This window comes from Giraffa tippelskirchi, chromosome 1 (genome assembly GCF_054371585.1).
Source record: "Giraffa tippelskirchi isolate mGirTip1 chromosome 1, T2T-mGirTip1v1.2.pri, whole genome shotgun sequence".
Classification (NCBI taxonomy): Eukaryota; Metazoa; Chordata; class Mammalia; order Artiodactyla; family Giraffidae; genus Giraffa; species Giraffa tippelskirchi.
This window is the reverse complement of record NC_137275.1, coordinates 154,564,624-154,585,741: the sequence shown is the minus strand read 5'-3', so window position 1 is coordinate 154,585,741 and position 21,118 is coordinate 154,564,624. Positions and strand designations below refer to the sequence as shown.

The 21,118-nt window shown below is 36.3% G+C and overlaps 1 protein-coding gene across 1 annotated transcript in view; it reads right to left on the bottom strand.

Moving 5' to 3' along the window:
- Positions 1-21,118, bottom strand: part of PTPRD (protein tyrosine phosphatase receptor type D) — a 1,686,434-nt gene that overhangs the window by 1,075,688 nt on the left and 589,628 nt on the right. Inside the window, exon 6 of the mRNA XM_081500246.1 lies at positions 3,081-3,114. The gene's annotated coding sequence lies outside the window, so the exon portion shown is untranslated. The remainder of the gene's footprint in view (positions 1-3,080; positions 3,115-21,118) is intronic.

Below are 21,118 nucleotides of genomic sequence, written 5' to 3'. Positions count from 1 at the left end.
CTTTCTACTTCTTCCTTCTCTCCCCTCATACTTAGAGAGAAGGTAAGTACTCCTAAGTGATACTGATTCTCCTGAAATATGAGGAAAAACTTATGGGGTTGGTAGGCCTTTGCTGGTATTCCTTGGTGGCTCAGTGGTAAGGAATCCCTCTGTCAGTGCAGGGGATGTGGGTTTGATCCCTGGGTAGGGAAGATGCCATGGAGAAGGAAATGGCAACCTATTCCAATATTCTTGCCTGGGAAATCCCATAGACAGAGGGGCCTGGTGGGCTACAGTCCATGGGGCTGCAAAGGGGTTGTTGTTAGTCAACTCAGCTACTAAACAACAAAAACAACAGGCCCTTCCTACTCAAAGTGTGGTTCATGGTGCAGTAACATCTATAGTGTGTCAAAAATGGAAATTTCAAGCCCTGATGACAGGGCAGTGGTTCTCCATTCCAGTTCCCCATAGAATCACTAGGAAGCCAGAGTATTAACTTTTGGATACCAGGGGCCACCCAAGAGACTCTGAGTGGGTCCAGTAGGTAACTTTTTTTTCCCCCCTTAAATTCTTGAGTGGGTATAACACGTAGTTTGGGTGGAGACACACTCATCTCAAGGAAAGAGAGTGTGAAATTTCAGACTGATTTTACTACTTCTCCTTCCATGGCCTTCTCTAGGCTCTTAGGGAAATCCTGGTTCCAGAAATTCCTTTAGATTTTTTTACACCACTGGACAAGGAACTCTTGGCTTATTATTCAGGGTTTCTTGACCCACCCTGCCTAGTCTGATTTCTATCCTGCCTTCTTGATAAACTCCTTGGAATCTGAATAAACTTAACTAGATGCATAACTTTCGTAGTATCAATAGGACACAGTACTATGCTTTCAATACAAAAGTCAAGACCTTTTAAGCACTGCAATGATGGTAATGCTTAGTTACATTATGGTTAGGATTCCAACCCCCATGGCCATTGTTGTTTTTTATAATTTTACTATTGCAGGATGATGATATGATTGTCTCTGAATATACTTCAATATTTTAAAAAATGCCTTTTTTGATAAAATCTTACACCTCATGCACTTGAAAACTATTCAACTCAAATTGACTTTCTTTAATCCTTCACAGTTTACTGTGGATTAACCAGAGAGGGAAAGTAGACCTTGGGAGCAAGCAAGATCCAGTTCCTCTTTGTGTGCGACTGAACTAAAAACTGGCATTTTCCCCCTGTAATCTTAAAATTGATCTTTAAACAGTGAAATAAGAGCACTAGTAAATCCAAATCAAATACTTGAAAGTAATGTTTTGACTGAAATTCATGAAAGAGAATTCTTTATACAATATTTGCTAGTTCTTGAAACTGCAGCTTTAGCATTACCGGAGAACTTATAGAAATGCAAATTTTTGAGCTTTAGTGTAGATCTACTGGATTAGAATCTACATTTTAACAAGATAGCCCAAGTGGTTCCTAGGCACATTCAAGACTGAGAGACATTGATATATCATACAGTAGGACTCAAAATTTTTTCCTACAATATTTGTTCTTCCCTAAATCCCACCCCATACAGCATCCCATACAGTTGCCCATTCCTCTTTTTTATCCAAAATCTTTGTAAGCTTTTCTTGCAACTCCAAACTTCTTATCCCCCTCCCAACCACTTGACTCTTTGACTAAGTCTTAATTTACCAAGAAGTCGAGTTCTATGGGTAGGGGCAGGATGTGATACAAAGGTTCTCTTTTATTATTTATTTTCTTTATTGCAATTTAAGAAGAGGAAAAAAAAATAGTGAAACTTCTCCATCAACTCTAAACTAATAAACTCTCAAAGAAGTAAAATAGGTAATGACCTGCTGCAAAATCTTCTTATAAGTCTGACAATGCAGAGTCCATGAAAATACCAGCTCCTCAGTATTATAAAAACACACAAACATATTGAGTTTGTTCTTCCAAGATAGAAATAAATGGGCACCAATTTCTCAGAGATGAATTAGATTGAAGCAAACCACACCCACTCATCTTAGTTTTCAATGAACCATCATAATAATCCAAGGCAATTATGGAAATTAAGGTATTAATTCTTTTTCAGTATTTATGTCTTTTAAGACTAGTACCAAAAACAAAAATAATTATCTGTGCAAAAGTGATTGAGTGCTTCATTTTCAGTAGAAACACTATAGTATTCCTTCTAAATATTTAGACACTAACAGAGTACTTACTACTTTTCTAATTTGATTGAGAGATTTTGAATGAGAGTGTGAATAAGTGAAGTATCTATGAAAACAAACTTCTCCACTGACATAATGCAATTGAAAACTAAATTCTTTGTTTCAATCAGAGAAGAAGAGAAGAAACAAAACATCTTAAAAAATCTGATATATTGCAGAGAAAACCTCTAACTTTTCTTTCTTGAGAACACACCACTGTAGCCTACATTTTATTATTACTATTATTTTGCACAACATTTAGTACCATGTTTCCTTCTGCCTCATATAGCATTATCCAGGAGAAATCCCCCAAAGGAGCCACAGTACATTTGTAACAAAGAAAAATTCTGCTTTCCAATACAATGATTCAACTAAAACAAAGTTGGATTTAATCAGCTATGAAGCTGGAAAAATGAGAACCAGCCTGCATATCATGACTAAGTTCATTAACAGCTCCATGAAATATAGGGGGGAAAAAAAGAAACATCTGGTTCTTCTTATCAAATTTCTATATAATTTTAAGTTTCTTTTAAAAATTATGTCTTTAAAAGACATTGTACTGCTTTTGATAGCATGAATATTAGCATGTTTTCTCAGGATCATCCTGGGCAAACAGATGGCAAAAGTGAAATGGGAAACATTTGGAAAATAGTAGCCTTTCCCAGGCTCCTGGTATAAGTGTACAACAGGTTCTTTGAGTTCCAATTTTGACTCCAATCAGAAGAAAAAAAGGAAGGGTTACACGCCTGGAAAAAACAATGTAGCCTACTCCAGAACATGCCTTTCAGTCCATTTAAGTGCTCACATTTTTATAGGTTTTTTATGTGAAATAAATCCTTTTGAATCTTAGAATGAAAAACATTCACTGTAGATTTGAAAAGAGAAAAACCAACTTACCACAGTAGTTTAGTTAATTGACAGGCACCATCATCTGAAACAACAAAAACATATTTTGATATTGCAATCATAAAAACTGCCAAAAATGTTTAAATTGTCTTAAAACACATATTGTGAATTTATTTACAGAATCAAAATTAAATAAGCAATGAAAATACCTTGTCTGATCTAAATCATTTAGTTATTTCAGATGAAAGCATTGCATCCCTACTATTCTACATCCAGATTAGATAATTGTTTGCTTTCAATATCTTTTGCATATGCATACTGGAATATGTATATTTTACAATGTTTTCTTCTGGTATTCACATTTAAAAGTAGTCAGAAATACAGAGTCTATTGAATAATACAACCTTAGTTCTGGCATGAATACAGTCATGACACACATCCTAATATACAGCTCTGAGACTGCCATATAAATCCCTTTGCTGAGCTCAAAAATTTTCTCTATTGTCTATACAGGAAAAAAAAAAAAGCTAAAATATTTGTCCCAGTGTCTAGCAGGGTTCCATCAGTTGCTCCTATTCTACCTAAAATTTTCCCCCAAAACTCTTCAATGCACCCTCTTTCTCTTTTTCAAGTTTATCTATCACAGACACTTGTGCCATAACTTCACACCCTATCTTAAACACAAACATTTTCTTTAACAATTGGTTAGGGCTATCACAGTAGATAAAGAAACAGAGAAATGTCAGTGGTGGGCTTCCCTGGTGGCTCAGCAATGAGAAATCCATCTACCAATGCAGGAGACACAGGTTCAATCCCTGATTCAGGAAGAACCCATATGCTGAGGAACAATTAAGCCCGTGTACTACAGCTACTGAACCTATGCTCTAGAGCCCAAAATCCACAACAACTGAGCCCTCACAATGCAACTACTGAAGCTCACATGCCCTAGGGCCCATGCTTCACAACAAAAGAAGCCACCCAATGAGCAGCGCGCACAGCACAACCAGAGAGTACACCCCATTCTCTGCAACTAGAAAAAAATCCATGCAGCAACAAAGATTCAGTACAGCCAAAAATAAATAAATGTTTTTTTCTTTTTTTTAAGAAATGTCATTGGTAAGCAGCCTGGAATTTATTGTTGCATTGTTCTTCTGTGCCAGATGTAATGCAAACATAGCTGGACTAGGGACTGCAAGGACAAACAGCTTCCTGAGAGCAATGATCTCATGGTAGTCTCCTATTTCACTCAAAAGGCAATCAAAATTTAGCAAAGAAAATCCCATTAAAATAAATGTTTATTAGGGAATGTTTAATTGATATCTGTCTCAGGGATATTTAAACAAATATTTTCCTTCACATGACTAGAATTGCCAAAGAACAGGACAAATCAAAACCTCTAATTCTAGTGGCAAATTATATTTTCAATGACCTATATTTTCTAATATGTTCATGTAATTAATTCACTACCTTTATTGATCCATATTTTCTATATTTCTTTTTTTTTTTTTTCCCAAATATACTTTCTATTCCCCTCTCTCTTTCTTCTGCATTTTGACCAGGTCCTGAGAATGGCATCCACAAAATATAGGAATCCTTTCAGATAAAACAGATAACTTACTAAGTGTATAACCAACTAATGAAGAAGACAAAAGATTCTATCAAAAACTTTAGAACTTTTGTTTTGACTCTAGAGTTGCTGGCGTAAGTATGAAAATGGAGTCATTCCAAATAAAGTGGTTTATGGATAGAACATGCACCTATATGCTTTTTATGGCTTAAAAAAAGTTTTCTGAAGATTTTTAATATGTAAATTTATTCAAATAGCATTTACAGTTAGCATCTACCTCTCTATATTTGACCATTTAATTCTCATAAAGGGTATCTATTTTCTATGAAAGAACCCCAGTGTTTGAGTACAGGAACAGAATACTAAACTAGATATCATTCCAATATTATGATCATATGATTTGTTAAAAAATGAAGTGAAGAATAAATTAAATATGTATTATTGCCTTCTCTGTATATCTGTACTAAACAGAAGGTAGGAATAAGCCAGCTATTTCTAGATTTACTTGTAGAATCAATTATAGAAATAATTATGAAAACAAATGCAAATAGGTACCCACTCTGGGCATAGAAAATTATTTTAGCAGTTAAATTCCTGAGTTCCAATAATATCACTGAAACACATGCATACTTATATACTACATACACATGTATCTTTATCTTATATACACATACACACATGCATATACAGGTGCAGATACAGATATACACATAGGTGGTCAGAGTAATTCTCCTTTCTAGTTTCATTAGATTTTCTCTTAGCATTTCCTTTTCTTCCTACCAAAACTCTAGTTCATATTTCTCATATCAGTAATGAGCAAGTGAAGGACTTGAGCTTCAGTGACAGAAGATGATGATAACAGGGGAAGGAACCAAGAGTGAAATGAAACTGGTGTGACTGAACCTCACTACATATATCCCAGAAACAGCCCTGGGCCAAAGCCCAGTATAGATTTTGTTAAAATAAAATAAAGGAACCCCCCTTCCACCTCCCTCCCCATCCCATCCCTCCGGGTCATCCCGGTGCACCAGCCCTGAGCACCCTGTATCATGCATTGAACCTGGACTGGCGATTCGTTTCACATATGATAATTTACATGCTTCCATGCCATTCTCCCATATCATCCCACCCTCGCCCTCTCCCATAGAGTCCATAACACTGTTCTATTTATCTGTGTCTCTTTTGATGTCTCGCATACAGGGTTATCTTTACTGATTGACTAAATACCATATATATGTGTTAGTATACTGTATTGGTGTTTTTCTTTCTGGCTTACTTTACTCTGTATAATAGGCTCCAGTTTCAAGGGGAAAACATGTACACCCATGGTGGATTCATGTCAATGTATGGCAAAACAAATAAAAAAATAATAATAATAAAAATAAAATAAAGGATACATATTAGGTTTTACTTTTTTGTTCTGAAATACAAATAAATTTTATTTCAACCATAAATAACTGGTACTTCTATTTTAATCATATTAGGCTGAGGTTTTCCTTAGTTTTGTGAGTATAAATGTCAACTAGGAAGTTGAATGTGGAAGTCCATGGTTCAGTGGGAAGGTTAGGGCTAGAAACACACATTGGGAATGGAATCATAGAGATGGTATCTAAGATGTGGAAATTAGACAGTGTGTCAGTAGCAAAGAGTAGAAGGTTTAGGCTAGAGCCTAAGGAAGCCCAACATGAAGAACGAGAACTGAAGACGAATCACAATCAAATTCTGTAAACTCTGGGAGTAAACTCCGGGAGTTGGTGATGGACAGGGAGGCCTCGGGTGCTGCAGTTCATGGGGTCGCAAAGAGTCGGACATGACTGAGCAGCTGAACTGAACTGAACTCTGTAAGGTTTAGCTAGAAAGATTTAACTGGGTCTTTATCAAGTCTCTGCTTAATGCCACATTCTGTGCTAGGTGCCCTAATGAACAAAATTGACTCCCATCCTATCTGCCTTATACTTTACAGCAGTGGTCCCCAACAATTTTTGGAACCAGGGACTGGTTTTGTGGAAGACAGTTTTTCCACGGATCAGGGTGGGGGTGGTTTTAGGATGATTTGAGTGCATTAACTTTATTGTGTACTTTATTTTTATTATTATTACATTGCAATATATAATTAAATAATTAAACAATTATCACTTGCTACTCACTAATAGGGTTTTGATATGAGTCTGCAAGCAGTTGACTTATCATGGTCTCTGCGCAGTCAAATCTCTCTGCTAATGATAAACTGTTTTTGCATCTGCTCCCCAGTGCTAGCATCATCACCTCAGGTTCACTTCAGATCATCAGGCATTAGATTCTCACAAAGAGAATGCAGCCTAGATCCCTTACATGTGCAGTTCACAGTAGGGTTCAGGCACTTATGAGAATCTAATGCTGCCACTGATCTGACAGGAGGAAGAGCTCAGGTGGTAATGTGAGTGAAGAAGCTTCACTCGCTGATCGCCACTCACCTCCTGCTTAAGCCCAGTTCTTAAGAGCACACTCATCCGTACCAGGGGTTGGGGACTACTGGCTTAGAGTCCATAAAACTATGTTTCTCCAGCATTTCTGTATTGACAAAAACATCCCAGTGGCATTCTAAGATTTTTCAACTTCAACTAGCCCTTTATTATTCCAGTGTCAAGCCTTTCTTACAACAACCACTCCCTTTCATTTCTTCTCAGTTCCTTTCAAAATCTAAACCCACAGATTGCTGCTTGAAAAGAAAAATGGCTCTATGATATTGTTTTTCCTTGAACTATACATTTCAGGAAAAGGAGGTACTACAACAGATTTGCAATGTATTTGCAACTTAATATTATTTTACTCACTTTATTTGATCTTATTTTTTCCCTAAATTGTAACTGTGCAACGTGAGGAATTGCAAAGATTTCTTCAAGAGAAATTATTAAGGTGTTAGATTCTCAGATTTTGTGAGTGTTACCAATCACTAGAGAAGTTACAGGTAAAGCAACAATGTGCATCTAACACACCAGTAGAAGAAATTAAGAAAATCTTAGAATTTCTTTAATCTTGAAGAAACTACGTGGACAGACAAGGCTTGAAACAAATTTTACAGGCAGTGTCTTGCTCCAGGGCATGTTTTATAGCATTAGCCTGGGTAAATATGCTTCAGTTTCAATTAATAAAACTGTAAATTTAGGATCTATGTTTTAGCAAAGTTACAGTTTGGGTTTATGCAATGTTAAACTAAAGCAAAACAAAGCCATAAATTACCATACCCTCTGAAATACTTTAATATGGTTGGTTCAAAATTGAATTTTTATCCCATTACTCTGGGGAGATAGTTACTATGAAAAAGCATTTTCACTCATTGTTATCATTGTCTTGATCTAATTTTTTTTCTTCCAATACTGAAATAGTTTTTAATGTAGCTTTTGAAAATTACATTGATGTTTGTTCTTTGGCTTTTCTCTTTCTTGAGATAATTCTTAATCTGCTAATATATTGCTAACACTACAGCTTTGCATATTTTTTTGCTTGTTTAATCTACTTATTTTAAAAAAAACTAGCAAATTTTCCATCTAATTTTGCTATTCTTTTCATGGACACTAAAAAATGCATTCTTAGGTTAACTTTGGTTTGAAATATGAAGTGCTAACGTAAAATTTACCTTTGCATTTTATTTAGAGGAGTGGAATATATTGAGAAGATTGAATAACTAAAGCAGGATTTCAAGAAGAATGTTCACACACTTAAGAAGATGGATATTTTAAAAACATATTATTCTCTGAACATTGCCACTGCAAAGAAAGGACCAATCATTCATTGTTCACACTATTTCCTTGATTTGGGGTTAGGACAGCAGAAACCAGACATTTTATTGTCTCTAAGTCTGAAGTAGATGTCTTAGAACATCAAGCTTAAATAAACACTGAGCTTTGGTACCATTCAATGAAATAAATAAACTGAATGAACAGTAGGAAGAGGTGGAAGGAGAAAGTTTTGTGGTTGAAAAATGAACCTTTAAGTATTAAGAAAATTGTGAGTCTATATAATAAGAAAATCCATAATGTATAATGTTTTTCAAGTACACATATTCCTGGTGTCCTGCATCCCTGGCTTTGTTCAAGGGTCTCTTTCTACAGTCTCCCCTTATTAGAGCTGTAGGATCTGGCTGCTTGGTAGGAGTTTGAGAAAGTGTTGCTGCTGCTGCTAAGTCACTTCAGTCGTGTTACTAACATGTAAATATTTCAACTGCAATCTCTGTCTATTCTTTATATATATATGTGTGTGTGTGTGTTTGTGTATATATGGGTATGTATATATATGTATGTATATATATATATTTCCCCTCTTGAGTCCCCCAGTTAACATGAAATTTCCTCTACAGCAAATTCTGTCCTCTTTACCTCTTCTCTCCTAATTTCTACTCAAGGGCAAGTATCCCAGTATGTAGTACAATGTTCCCCATAAAATTTTCTTCATTTTCTTGGCACATCCTCTTTTCTACTGTGAATGAACTCAACTTGTCCATAAAGTTCTACTCTTTCACTAAAATCAAGACTTCTATTCATAATACTCATTTTTCCAATGGAGCCCACCTCCCTTGCCCCAACAATTCAAAATGATAGAAGGGGAAGAATTTGATATATGCTTGAGTTTTGAATACTACTCCCAGAAGTCAGAGGATTAAAGCAAGTCTGGGAGATCATGAGGTGGATACTAGAACTGCAAGAGAATGTTTCAGTATCAAAGAGACTTTGCCAAAGTTGAATACTTAAGAAAAGAGTGTACAGGGAGGGGAATGATTAATGTGTAAGCTTCTAGTGGAGGTAAGAGGGGACAGGGTTGAGGAACGTTATAAAATATCTGATATGAACACTCTCCTCTACATTTCAAAATATTCCCATTATCATTCACTTATTCTCTTCCTTACATCTGTTGCAGAGGAAGCCTGAGGTCAATTTGATGATTATCAAACATAAGGTTACAAAGTCTCAATTAATGTGACTTGATTTTGAAATTATTTAATGATTGAAAATCCTTTCTCTTATTAAACTGCTTACTGCCTTCCAAAACAATGTATTTTTCTGCTTCTTTTTATTGCAATGTGAAATAAAAACTTGAGTTCTAGAGCTAAAGAGATTAGATTCAAATCAAGACTTTGCCACTAGCTAACTATGTGTTCTCAAGAAAAGTAGCAAATTACTTAATCTCTCTGGACCTCAGTTCTCTCATCTGTAAATGGGAATAATAATGGTATTTATTCCATAAAATATTATTTGTGTGCAGAATAGAGAGGTTTGGCACAGAGTCAGCTTGTGAACACTGTAATGAACTTGTACAATGTCATTCCTCAAACACTCCTCCTGTTCTCTTTCTTCCAGTTATTATGTCCAATATTTCTCTAATAACTCTTATATTCCCTATTTTTTACTTATTTATTCTTCCCAACTCAGAAAACAAGAACTGTCCAAGATCTTGTATTTGTCTTATTATTATTCTGACAGCCTTTTCTTTGGCAATTTTATCCATTACCTTGGCTTCAGCCTTCATGGGGCTTTCCCATCTAGACATCCCATTGCCACCAATGAGTCACAGGAGTCAAGTCAATATTTATACCTTATATGCAGCCCTTCTCCTGGTTTTCCCAACTTTTATCACTCCTGCTTCCTGCCAATTTAAAACTGCAGAGTTAATCTTAGCTTCTCTTTCTCTTTTTTCACCATACACACAAGTATTTTCATGTTCTAGTTTAATTTTACTCTCTCTTTCATTCTCACCACCACCATTTCAGTTCATGCCCTTCTTTGTTGTTGTTTAGGTTCTAGGTCATGTTTTACTCTTTGTGATCCCAGGGACTGTAGCCTGCCAGCTCCTCTGTCCATGGGATTTCCCACTCAAGAATACTAAAGTCGGGTTGCCATTTCCTTCTCCAGTGGATCTTCATGACCCAGGGATCAAACCTGCATCTCCTGCATTGGCAGGCAGATTCTTAAGTGCTGAGCCACGAAGGAAACCCCATGCCCTTATTACTTGACTTCAAACACCACAGATTGACTTGTTTATTTCTGGAATTTAAATAAATGAATCATAGAGGATGTCTGATTTTGTGTCTGGCTTTTTCTACTCAATATTATGTTTGAGAATCAACCATGATGATATATATAGCAGCAGTTTATTTTCATTATCATGAAGGATTCCAATATATGAATATACAATGACTTATTCATTCAACTACTGATATTTAGGTTGTTTCCACTTTAAGATGATTATAAATAATGGTTCTATAAACACACTTAAACATGTTTTGTGGTGATATATACACAATTCTGTTGGATAGATACACACAGAAGGCATAAACATCAATGCACAGTAAAGACATTCTTATTTTGTTGAAATGAGAGTGGCTACCTCTGAATGGTGGTGGAATACAAAGAATTTTGTGTCTTATTATAAGCTTTATTTTTTTACAGTAAAGAAATTGGTAAACAAATTTATTTAGAATGTGAGTTCTGGCATCAAAAAGCCTGATTCAGGGACTTCCCTGGTGGTTCAAAGGTTAGGAATTTGCTTTCCATTACAGGGGACATGCTTTTGATCTGCTGGTCCAAAATTAGGATCCTGTGTACTGTTGGACAACTAAGCCCTCATGTGGCAGTTAGCGAGCCAGTGCAGGAAATGAAGACCCAGTGCAGCCAAAATAAACCTAAAATAAATAAATAAACTAGAAAGTCTGAAGTGTATATTCAGGGACAAAATTCTTTCCATTTGATAACTAATGCATTAGCAAAAGAAAAAAACAAAACACCTAATTCAAACACCAGTGCTACTATCTATCTCTTCTTATTTACATATTAATAGCAATTCTCTGGTAGTTAAGTCAATAAACAATCTGCTTGCAGTACAGGAGACCTGGGTTTGATCCCTGGGTTGGGAAGATCTGCTGGAGAAGGAAATGGCAACCCACTTCAGTATTCTTGCCTGGAAAATCCCATGGACAGAGGAGCCTGGCCGGCTAGTCTATGGGGACACAAGAATCTGACACAACTTAGCGACCTCACCACCATTACCACCACTATTTTAAGTTACTTAACCTTATCAAAGTTCAGATTCTTCATTTGCTCATCTGTAAAGCTGGGAAATCCGAACATTGTTGCAAGGAATAAAATGCCTATCCCATATAAACTTCAGTTCAGTTCCTGGAAAAACTAGCCAAACAATAAGTATTCATTGGGACTGTATCATTATATTTATAATAAGAGGACACTGTTTTGTCTCTCATGATTTTTAGCTTGTGAAATTGGAGTTAGATACCTAGAAGAATTTGTAGTTGTAGAGGAAACAGAAGAATATTTAGTATTATTGACCCAAGTATAGGGTAGCAAACTATCTATAATCTACCCAGAAGTGGGGCTGTAGATCTCGGAACCAAAATAGTAAAAGTAACACTGGCAGTGGAATCGAGGGAATTTACTATATCAGTGTACTGACTGAAACATTACTGATGCTTCTCATGTTTCTTTGTATGTATATAAATATTATGACATCAAAGGAAATGATTATATGTGCAAATTGAGTATCTCTTTCTTAAAATTTTAGATCAGCTGGAACTTACTCAACTGAGCCAGCAAAATCTAAAACAAATAAAACATCATTTACAAGAAAGCACTTAAGAAAATCTATGTATGACAAGCAATTTTTTTCAACCCATATTGCTCATCTATGATTCTAAAATATATGTGTTGTGTTTACAAATGTGTTCCTATTGAGATTCATACCTGAATTGCTTGTCTGTTCAGAATCCTAGAAAATTATAATAAAATGGAATTTTACATTACTGTCAATTTGGAGATTCAGTCCAATTAAAAATAATAATTTTCATCAGCTTCTGCTTATTTTTCTGTAATGCTGTGATAAATTATTAAAAATACACACACAAATCCCGCCAAAAACTAGAAGAGGGCTTCTTAGACGTATGAAATTACATACCAATAAATTCATCCTTAAATTGAAAATACCATAAATTAAAAAGACATATACTACACCTAGCCTTCCAAACATCAAAGCTAAGCATAGTCTCCCTTAAACATACTCAGAAATATCAGCCTACAGGTGGACAAAATCATCTAACATAAAGCCTGTTTTATAGTAAAGCGCTGAGTATCTCAGGTAACTTACTGAATGCTATACTGAAAGAGAAAAACAGAATCGTTGTATGGGTACAGAATGGTAGTTAAGTGTATTGGTTGTTTCCTCTCATGATTGTGTGGTTGACTGGGAGCTCTGGCTGGTTGCCCTGATCAGAATCATGAGAGAATATCACACCACATATTGCTAACCCAACAGAAGATAAAAACTGAAGCTGTTTCTTCTGATTACATATCACTTTCACACCACTGTAAAGTGGAAAAATCATAAGTCAAACATCGTAACTTGGGGACCATCTATATTAGATTTTAAAAAATGAAAGAAAAATAGTAAAGAATCTGAGAGCAATGCAGGAGAGCCGGGTTTGATCCCTGGGTCAGGAAGATTCTCCTGGAGAAGGGCATGGCAACCCACTTTAGTATTGTTGCCTGGGATATCCCATGGACAGAGGAGACTGTCCAGCTACACTCCATGGGGTTGCAAAGAGTCGGACATGACTGAGTGACTAACACTTTCACTTCTTCCAAGGAAAAACAGAGACTTGGGGTTTTAGAAAGAGCCCAGTTTAAAAATCAGCACCAATGCTTATTGATATTTGACTTTGGGTTAGTTCTCTCATGTGTAGAAAGAAACAATTGTGACGATTAAAGACAAAAAAAAAACATAAAATAGTCTCACAAGCTTGACACAAAATAGGTCTTATGGAATATTATGTTTCCTATTCCTTATTACTCTATTTTGAAAGTATTTCCTTCTAAGTAAAAGAAATTTCCCAATTTTTGGTATTTTTATCTTACTCATTAGAGACTTGCTTTTTAATGCTGTTGTTCTTCAGTCACTAAGTGGTGTCTGATTCTTTGTGGCCCCACGGACTACAGCACGCCAGGTTCCTCTGTCCTTCACTATCTTCCAGGGTGTGGTCAAATTCATGTCCATTGAGTCACTGATACTATCTAACCATCTCATCCTCTGCTGTCCCCTTCTCCTTTTGCCTTCAATCTTTCCCAGCCTCAGAATCTTTTTCCAATGAGTCAGCTCTTCTCCTCAGGTGGCCAAAGTATTGGAGCTTCAGCTACAGCAACAGACCTTCTACTGAACATTCAGGTTGATTTCCCTTAGGATTGACTGCATTTTTTGGATACTACTCATTATATTCCAAATACATTAGGGCCTTAAAGTCAGTATTTATCAAGAGAGCAAGAGACTACAATTCCTTAGACAAAAACTTAGACATAGTTGTTTTAAGTATAAATTTTCTGAAATGTGTCTCTACTTCACTCTAGAATATACCTATGTAACAGGATAAGTGCACATTATTATCATATTAGGCTTTCTGATTTTATTACAAAGGTTATATATTATATAGTAAACTTGTCTCAGTATCTTACTCCCATAGTATTTTTTCAAAGTCAGTATTTCTCTACCTATGATGGCATTTTAAGTATCTGTCTGTTCCTGCCACATATATAATCATCTATAATATCCAATAGCAATTTTTATTTTTTTCAATGAACCTATCATTATTCGACTTGAGTTCATTTTTTGTTTATCTGAATCATACTTGAGCTTCTCCAAGTCTGTGTTCTTTGGACACTACTAGCAATGATTCATGAAGCTAAGATTGAAACCCTTTACCTATAGAAATAGATTCACTATTGATATAATCTTTCTAGAAGTCAGAAAAAGTCATATCAAAATAATTCAAGACCATTAACACATCTCTTGAATTAACAGAAGGAAATAGAGTACATTAACACTTCTATGAAGACCACTCTTCCAAGTGAAAATGAGCTCACAATATAAAAATTACAAACCAAAGGAGTACAGGAATAAGCTATAAAGGAGAATTAGTAGATGTAGAAAGTAAAAAAAAAAAAAAAAAAAATTACATTCCAAGAAAATAACAGAAAAGCCCAGGACAGATTATCTCAAATCCTAATATTAATAGATTCCAAGGGATGTAGTTGAATTTCAAATTTAACAGATGACTGGCTTTCATAATTTTATCTCATATACAAACATATATTTCAGGTTAAAAAATCCTAAGGTTTATTTTATTTTTGGCATATATGATAGAGTCAAAAAAAGAGGAAAAACTACCTAATATTGGTTCCAAATCAAAGATTTTATATAAAAGTATATGAATGATTGAAATGTAATGTCTTAGCCTCCCTGATTCCCATCTTTTGCTACCTGTAAGAGGAAAATATGAAAATATAAAAGCTCATTTTAAAAAATCTGTTGTCAAACACGTTTGTGACACATGTATAAGTATAGCACAATGAAAAAACTATGGTAAGGTTCACTAAGCGGCCTTATACAAATTCAGTAAGTGCTAGATTTCTTTAGAGACAGCATCAGTTGTTTAGATAAATGAAGTACCTTCCAGAAGAGAGGTTACTGGCACAAATCAATACACTGAAATATGCATTCAGTCCATATGGTATTTCAGTAATGGGTGCTTGAAATTCAGCACACAGAATTGCTATAAATCACAAGCAGAAATTATATTAAAGGAAAGTTAGTTCTGTGATTTGTACTCAGAAATCAATGGAAATGTGTAACAAAAATAAGAGGCTTTTAGACATGTATGTCAAAACAAAAATGATTTGTGTCATTGCCATTCATAATTCATATTTTTTGCTTCCTGTGTCCAGCTGAAGTCGGATTTTTTTCCATGCCTCCTTTTCCTTACACAGGCAACCCTTAAAGTATATAAGAATCCCATATTAGGAAGAAACTCACACAAGTGATCTTTATTAAAAACTAAGGAATCACAAAATCCAAACTCACCAGAACCTGGAGAAGGAAACACTTGACTTGCTAGAGGAGTATTTTGGAATTGGGTAACCATAGTTGCAGGTACATAGTGGGAAAAGTAGGACAAAGTTAGGATGAAACTGGGTTGGAGAGGACCTAAATGGTAAAGATAAGGCCAGAAGTGATAGGGTAAGAGGAAAACAAGGAGCTCTAGGAATCACTGATTGTGGAAAAGACACCATAAAATAACTGTGATCCTTATTAATTGCACTTTTACATCTGTCTGTCTACTCTCTCTACCTATACACACATAATCTCTCTAGACTTGAATCATTACCAATATTTTGCTGTTGACTGTTAAAGCTACAATTTCCACATATCAGGGACAACCCCCACCCCAACACCAAATGCATGCCTGCATACACGTGTGTCTTCATACCACAAGCATGCTATGAGTGGAAAGTGCTGTGATGAACTGACTGGATGATGTTCAGTGACCTAAATTGGAGCTTAGAATATTTGTAGGTGTGTGCATGCCTTAATCAAATGAAAAGTAGGCCAAATCTATGTGTTTACTTTTTTTTAACCACAGCTGAGAAACCTCTTTTTGTGTGTATGCGTGTGTGTGCATGCGTATGTGACTGTAAAAATAAATAAACCATTACCCTAAAAAAGAAATGAACCATAGGTGGATTTCTATCAAAATAGACATGAAATGGATTAAAAATTAAACTCCAGACTGGGACAAATTCGTGTTTCTTTTCAATTCCCAATAATGCATTAAGATACATAATAAAATCCCTGAGGATATGTGGCACTGACTGTCCTTTTCTTGATAATCAGGGCATGGTTTGGAACAAAGACTTTATCTCATGGGTTTATGCCTTCTAAGATTAACACTCAAATACCAAATAATTTCAAAGCTAGCAAACATATGCCACTTTGTTCAGAATTTTGACCATTTTCTGTGAGTTTGTATAGAAATAACCCCCATAAATGTCACTATCAATATCTAGAGATACATAAGCAAAAGCAGCCAAAGTATACTATTTCTCTAAAGTATGGTAGAATGTCATGCAATGCTACTCACTACATAAGCATCATTGAGATAATTAAACCTGAAGTGGAAATGCTTTTTGCTAAGATTTTAAAACAAGAGCAAAATTCTCACATGCTGCCAATTTGAAAGCGGGTATTTGCCTTCTGATGCCTCAGGAAAAGAGTACAGGGCAACTTGCGTTACCATCTGAATGGAGAGGGATGAGAATCTTGCGTGTTAGATTGACAATGTTTAGTCTTTTAAATTAACCAAAGAATTCACAGCTACACAAAAGAATGTCAACACTATGCAGAAAAAGATCCCAACAGAATTAAATGTGAGTGTTTGAAGAGCTTCTCTAGTCAAGGAAATAAAATACTAAATTTATAATGAGCCGATGTCACTGCACAGAAAATGGACATAAGAAATCTCTTAAAGCAATCCAGTCATTTGACAGATGAAGAAACTGAGGCCAGAAGAAGGTAAGCAAACTACAACAGGGTTACCTAGTGAATCTACGTTTTCTGAGCACAATTCAGTGGTTCTGCTGCACCTCAGTGTCCCAGCAAGCAAAGAGTACAGCCAGAGGAAGATTATACAGTCAAACTTCAGATATAACTCAATTTTATCCCCAAATCATGCAGGCATCAAAATTTTATTTATTTACTTGGCCAGAATTACCTAGAATCCATTTCTGTTTTACAAACTGAGATTTTGCTCACTTTTGTATCAATGCATGCATGCTAAGTTGCTTTAGAAATGTCCGACTCATTGTGATCCCATAGACCATAGCCCACCAGGCTCCTCTGTCCCTAGGATTCTCCAGGCAAGAATACTGGAGTGGGTTGCCATGACCTCCTCCAGGGGATCTTCCCAATCTAGGGATTGAACCTGTGACTCTTATGTCTCCTGCATTGGCAGGCAGGTTCTTTACCAATAGCACCACCTGGGAAGCCCTTTGTATCTTAATAAATAAGTCTTATTTTATCATATTATGGCATACACTTTTTTTTTTTCTAAATTTGGTATATGTGGCTTTGAAGAAAGAGACAAGGATCATATGATATCACTGAACATCTCAAACACCCTGACCCATTGGAATTGTTGCTTAATTTTCTACCTATGTAGCTTTCTATTACTTTATTTTTCTTTGCCAAGACTGAGTCATTTCAACACCTTTCCCAGCTTTAAGTCCTCACATATGTGGGCACATGCAAAGACTTTCATCTCCCTAATGTAAATATTACTATTTCCATTTATTCCCTTCTTTAGTCAACTCCTTTTCATGTTCCCCACAGTTTCAAGTCACTCTTGTTGAAGTTACTGTTACATGCTTGTCACTTCATGAAGACTGTTTAGGCTCTCTCATTCCACCTTCAAATTTATCTTCATCTACACTCAACTTCAATCTCTTAAATATGGGTTTCTGATGTTCATTCTTCTCATGCTCATTGCAGCACTATTTACAATAGCCAAGACATGTCCATCAACAGAGGAATAGATAAAGAAGATGTTGTACATATATACAATAGAATATTCCTCAGATATAAACAGGAACAAAATTGTGCCAGTTGCAGATATGTGAAAGGAGTTTCCCAGGAGGTTCAGTGGTAAAATTTCTGCCTGTAAATGCAGAAGATGCAGGAGATGCTGTTCGATCTCTGGGTTGGAAAGATCTCTGCAGTAGGAAATGACAACCCAGTTTAGTATTCTAGCCTGGAAAATTTCATGGGCACAAGAGCCTGACAAACTATGGTCTATGAAGTCACAAAAAGTTGGAGATGACTGAGTGACTAAGTAAGCATGCAGGCATGTATGTGGATGGACATACAGTCTATTGTACACAGTGAAGTAAGTCAGAAAGGGGGAAACAAATATACTATACTAATGGATATACATGGGTCTATAAAAATGGTGTAAATGAACTTCTTTGCAAAGAAGAAATTGAGAGACAGACATAGAGAACAAACCTATGGATACCAAGGGAGGAAGAAGGTGGGATGGATTGGGAGGTTGGAATTCACATATATACACTCGATTAAGAAGAGGTGGCAAGAATACATAGAAGAACTATACAAGAAAGGTTTTAATGACCTAGATAAACACGATGGGGTGGTCACTCATGTAGAGCCAGATATACTGGAGTGAGAAGTCAGGTGAACCTCAGGGAGCATTACTACCAACAAAGCTAGTGGAGATGATGAAATACAGCTGAACTATTTCAAATCTTAAAAAATGATGTTGTTAAAGTGATGCATGTTCAAGCTGGTTTTAGAAAAGGCAGAAGAACCAGAGATCAAATTATCAACATTCTCTGAATCACTGAAAAAGCAAGAGAGTTCCAGAAAAACATCTATTTCTGCTTTATTGACTATGCCAAAGCCTTTGGCTGTGTGGATCACAATAAACTGTGGAAAATTCTGAAACAGATGGGAATACCAGACCACCTGACCGGTCTCTTGAGAAACCTGTATGCAGGTCAGGAAGCAACAGTTCAAACTGGACATGGAACAACAGACGGGTTCCAAACAGGAAAAGGAGTATGTCAAGGCTGTATATTGTCACACTGATTATTTAACGTATATGTAGAGTACATCATGAGAAACAGTGGGCTGGAAGAAGCACAAGCTGGAATCAAAATTGCTGGAAGAAATATCAATAAGCTCAGATATGCAGATGATATCACCCTTATGGCAGGAAGTGAAGAAGAACTAAAGAGCCTCTTAATGAAAGTGAAAGAGGAGAGTGAAAAAGTTGGCTTAAAGCTCAACATTCAGAAAACTAAGATCATGGCATCCAGTCCCGTCACTTCATGGCAAATAGATGGGGAAACAGTGGAAACAGTGGCTGACTTTATATCTTTGGGCTCCAAAATCATTGCAGATGGTGACTGCAGCCATGAAATTAAAAGACACTTACTCCTTGGAAGGAAAGTTATGGCCAACCTAGATAGCATATTGAAAAGCAGAGATATTACTTGTCAACAAAAGATCCGTCTAGTCAAGGCTATGGTTTTTCCAGTGGTCATGTATGGATGTGAAAGTTGGACTACAAAGAAAGCTGAGCTCCAAAGAATTGATGCTTTTGAGCTGTGGTGTTGGAGAAGACTCTTGAGAGTCCCTTGGACTGCAAGGAGATCCAACCATTCCATCCTAAAGGAGATCAGTCCTGGGTGTTCATTGGAAGGACTGATGTTGAAGCTGAAACTCCAAAACTTTGGCCATCTGACGCGAAGAGTTGACTCATTGGAAAAGACCCTGATGCTGGGAAGGATTGGGGACAGGAGGAGAAGGGGACGACAGAGGATGAGATGGTTGGATGGCATCACCGACTCAATGGACATGAGTTTGGGTAGACTCTGGGAGTTGGTGATGGACAGGGAGGCCTGGCATGCTGCTGTTCATGGGGTCACAAAGAGTCAGACACAACTGAGCAACTGAACTGAACTGAACTGAAAGTGATGCAATCAATATGTCAGCAAATTTGGAAATTTTGGAAAACTCAGCAGTGGGCATAGGAGAGAAAAGGTCATCTTTCATTCTAATTTCAAGTAAAGGCAATCCTAAGGTATGTTCAAACTACCATACAGTTGCACTTATTTCATATCTTAGCAAGATTATGTTCAAAATCCTTCAAGCTTAGATTCAGCAGTACATGAACCAAGAACTTCCAGATGTATAAGCTGGTTTTCCAAGAGGCAGAGGAACCAGAGATCAAATTGCCAACATTCTTTAGATCCTGGAGAAAGCAAAAGCGTTCCAGAAAAACATTTACTTCTGCTTCAATGACTACGCCAAAGCCTTTTACTTTAATGTGGATCACAACAAACTGTGGAAAATTGTTACAAAGAGATGGAAGTACCGACTACCTTGTCTGTATCCTGAGAAACCTGTGTGTGGATCAAAAAGCAACAATTAAAATGGAACATGAAACAATGAACTGGTTCAAAATTGGGCAAGGAGTATGGCAAGGCTATGTATTGTCACCCTGCTTATTTAACTTATATGCAGAGTACATCACACGAAATGCCAGGCTGAATAAATGACAAGCTGGAATCAAGACTGCCAGGAGAAATATCAATAACCTCAGATATACAGATGATACCAGTCTAATGGCAGAAAGTGAAGAGGAACTAAAGAGCCTCTTGATGAGAGTGAATGAGCAGAGTGAAAAAGTTGTCTTGAATTTCAACATTACAAAAAACTAAGCTCATGGCATCCAGTGCCATCACTTCATGGCAAATAGAAGGGGGGAAAGTAGAAGCAACAACACATTTTCTTTTCTTGGGCTCCAAAATCACTGTGGACAGTGACTGTAGTCATGAAATTAAAAGACACTTGTTCCTTGCCAGGAAGGCTATGATAAACCTAGACAGCATATTAAAAAACAGAGACATCATTTTGCCAACAAACATCCATGTAATCAAAGCTATGGTTTTTCCATCAGTCATGCATGGATGTGGGAGTTGGACAATAAATATGGCTGAGCACCAAAGAATTGATGCTTTCAAATTGTGGTACTGGAGAAGACTCTTGAGAGCCACTTGGACTGCAAGGAGGTCAAACCCGTCAATCCTAAAAGAAATCAGCCCTGAATTTTCATTGAAAGGACTATTGCTGATGCTGA